Raw genomic sequence first — 4252 nt, forward strand, 5'->3', positions numbered from 1 at the left:
TATTTAGTCTAGAGAAGAGAGAGTTAAGAGGGGACATGCTAGCCATGTTTAAATATTTAAAAGGATGTCATATTGAAAATGCAGCAAGCTTGTTTTTGCCTGCTCCAGAGACTGAGACATGGAGCAATCGATTAAAACTACAGGAAAAGATAATCCACCTAAACGCAAGCTATTTGACAGTGGAATATGCTGTTCAGAGTGTGGTGGAGTCTCCTTCCCTGGCAGCATGATGAAACATGGGATGAGCTGTGTGTATCCCTTTGATCAATCAGCTGGACATACTTAGCATAAAATTTTGTATACAGAATTGATCAAAACCTGACCAAAATACACTTTCTATTTTGTTCAATTCTTAAGGTGAAGAATCCCACAGGTGAGCAATCTCACATTGGGCAGCCTTTGTATACCATGATAGCATGCCTCACCACTTTATCACATTGAGAAATTTAACAGTCGTAGTATACTTCAGTCTCTTTTCAATCATGGAGAGGCACTGAGCTCATCATCATGGAGGGCTGTCATGCATAGCCCTCTGTGGTTGAAAAGAGACAGAAGTGTCCTGAAAGGAAGGAATTCCGGCAATCGACCTCATCACATTGAGAAATTTCCTCTTCGTAGGACAGGCAAAAATGTCCTAAAAGGAGGGAACTCTGAACACAGGCCAGCAATCAGGTTCAGAGCTCCTACCTCTTATCACACTTTACTCCCATCTTTGCAACTGAAAAACGGGTGCAATGGGAACTATTATAGTTTCCCATCCTATTTCATTGAGCAACCATCAGCAATTATTTTAATCTGGATCACACTCTCTTCTATCCTATGGGCTTTGATGCAGAACCATAGGATCCCATGAAAAGCAATGGTTTTAACCCGGAGCACTGTCTATTGTATTCTATGGCGTTTGAGACAGAACAATAGGATCCCATGGAAAGCAATGGTTTTAACCTGGTGTCAGTCTCCTTTGATGTAAGGGGCTTTGGGCAGGGCAAGGGATCTCTTGCTTTTTTAATACTGTTGTTTCTCCTGGTTTTTTTTTAAAAGTAATACTGACCTTGTGATGAATGTAAGAAGAATGTATTGCTCACTCTTGAGTGAGTGTGATGGGGAGGCAGAACTCCAAAGGGGGAAGATTCTCTCCTTTAAAGGTACAGTCACCCATGCTTTTCTCTCTCAATGTGATGATATGGTCAATGAGAATGAAACAAGATTTCTTCAAATTCCTTATGTTTCTGATATAAACATTCCTTAGTTTATTTTGACCTACAGGGTGGTGGGACTGTGCATGTCAGAATGATCACAAATTTATCATCACAAATCAAAGTACATCACAAAATCAGTTGCTTTGACATGCAGTGGTTGTTGCTGGAGTCAGAAGTCATTTTCGCTGATGGAGCAAGTATGTCACACTTTCTACTTCAGAATGTAGGAAACCTGGACAGCAGAAGGGACGCAGGACCCTCAGAAGGCGGGTCTCGGTATTCAGGCAATGGTATCCAGCCTCATTGCTTGGGGGGGGGGGGGAGGTTGTGAGTCCTTCAAAGAAGAGCTGTTTACCCTTCTCAGCTTGTATTTCTCTCCGTCTCTGACGGAGCTGTATAAAATCCACATTGAACTGGATTATATGGCAGTGTGGACTCAGTATGGCAGTGTCCTGTCTTCACTAGAGGGGGTGCCAAGCAGAGCCTGCTGGTGGGGGATTTCCAGGGTTTAATGCCCACCTCCTTGGAAGCAGAAGAGAGATGCAGTCGGCCCACTGTATTCACAGATTCTGCATCCATGGCTTGGAAAGGAGTACAGGCAGTCCTCAAGTTTCAAACATCTGACTTACAAATAACTCCTACCACCTTATCACATTGAGAAATTTAACAGTCATGGGACACTTCAGCTTCTCTTAAAGCATGGAGAGGCCCTGAGCTCATCATATGAGTTAAACTACTTCCGGCTGTCATGCATAGCCCTCCGTGGTTGAAAAGAGGCAGAAGTGTCCTGAAAGGAGGGAACTCCAACAATCGAGCTCATCACATTGAGAAATTTTCCCCTCATAGGACACTTCAGCCTCTTTCACTTCAGCCTTTCCCTCTAAATGAGGTGTCTAGTTAAGAATGGGACTGAGACAAGAGGAAGTGAGAAACCTAACCCTCTGAAGGGAAATTCATTCCTGAAAGAATTATCATGGGGAAAAGGGGTCTCCACTGAAGCTTTATCACATTGCTTTTGATGGCAATGTAACCAGAGTAAAAACATTAGACAATAAGTTTATTTAAATTGTTGGCTTTGCTTACTTTACATAATTATTAAAGATCTTACTGAATAATAAAGGCATTAATTGTGGCTGGATTATGATCTGTAATGGGTGAACAACTTCTAGGAGTTAGAGGGTCATCTTGGCATTTGCTGGGGATCACACACAAAGAAGTTGGAAGCCAAATTTTAAGTTACAGCACCAAAATACCCTGCAGTTTCCCTTTTATGGTATAGCAAGCAGTCATTGGTGGGGGTCGTAGTTGTCTCAGGAAGTGAATGAAGGTATTGCAAGTCCTATCATCCTTGGTCTGATGTAAAGTGGGTCATGGGGGGGGGGTATGTGTACCAAGTTTGGTCCTGATCCATAGTAAGCATGTGCCCTGTTTACTAGTAGAACCAAGTTTCAAGAATGTGACTAAGATATATAGAAAATGCTTTTTTAAAGAACAGAATCACATTGCCAACTTGCTTCAGAAATTGTGATTTCTCTAGTAAACAAGAAAGCAAGTAGAATATTTTAAAGGGGGAAAGGGTTCTTTTCCTGCCACCATAGTGGCAAAGTAGCAGATTTTGGTTTTCACATTATTCTTATGACATAGAAAGTACTTTTAGAATTAACTCCATAGTCCTTCCTCCCATCAACAAGGGCAAAATACAGTTAATATTCTTACTGCCATGAATAGAAAACAGTGTTTATGATAGACATCTGTGACAAACTTCACGTTCAACCATTTCACTATTTCAGTAAGCTCATCATTTCATACTAATTTGGGTGAATGGCTATTGATTGGAATATGGTAATGGCATTTTGAAAGAGAGAAATACCATTTCAGTCCAAGGACAGCTATTAAAAATACAGCTGTCAGCCAGATAAGCAATCAAAGAAACATTTCCAGAGCATGTTTAATTTATTGAAAGTATTATGCGTTTTTTAGAATCCACTGTTCAAAATGATGTACACAACAGGGACATGTGTCAAGTGTATAGTTAATATGGAAGTAAAGTTCAAGACTTTTTAGTCTTTTGAGCTATACTTTCACACATATTCCACACCAAAAAAAATCATACTGAGGCCCAGTGTAGACCAGGGATGTTGGTATAACACTCCTGTCGTACTTGAGACTATTCAAAATACTTACACATCTTCATGATTTTTTTCCAACATCTTTATAAGAAGAATGAGGAGACTTTAGATCTCTGCATACAGGTAAATTAATACTGCTCCCACCATACCTGGCCAGAGCTGATGGGAACTGGAGTTGGTATCTGAAGGGGCATAGTTTTCCAGCCATGTTGTAAGGTTGGAGAAGGGTTGTTCCCTTAATGCAACTGGAAAACACAGCTACTTGTAGCTAAGGTGCAAGTGTGCTCAGAGCTCAATCTAAGTAGATACATTAGCTCTATCTTAAAAGGGGCGTTTATGCTATGTGTTGTTTACCTACCAAGCAAGCATTTTAATAGGAAACTCTGCAATAGTAAAAGTGCTAATTCAACATATGCACCTGTTGTATCACTACAACCTGCTGTACTTCTACAACACATTTGCAGTTTGATTTTGGGGAAGATGATTTCCAAAATATGAGAATGGTAATAATAATACCTAAAGACAACATTTGACAAAGATGAGCAATGGCGGATCTACTTTGTAACTGAATAATGGCTATAAGATTTTTAGTAAAATGACCCAGAACAAGAGAGAATTTTGAGCTATCATCTTTGTTGGAAAGATAGTTGATTTCACAACCTTGTATGCAGCAGATTGCCTGTAACCATCTAATTTCAGAGTAGTTCTATGTGGGAATCCTTACATGGAACTACTTTGCAATTTGAAACTGATTACATAACATGCAGCTATTTCAGAAAAGCATTTAGGTTTTCCTTTTCTTCATTTCAAAGCTTCAGGCAAAGGTGACAAATGTGTGGTCAGGCCATTCTGTCCTTCCCGTTCACACTGAGCTTAAGTCTAAGTTTTGAATTTCAAAGTCAGAGGGCGAGTTGTACACTGACA

The sequence above is a fragment of the Anolis carolinensis genome, chromosome 5 (genome assembly GCF_035594765.1).
Source record: "Anolis carolinensis isolate JA03-04 chromosome 5, rAnoCar3.1.pri, whole genome shotgun sequence".
In the NCBI taxonomy this organism is placed as follows: Eukaryota; Metazoa; Chordata; class Lepidosauria; order Squamata; family Dactyloidae; genus Anolis; species Anolis carolinensis.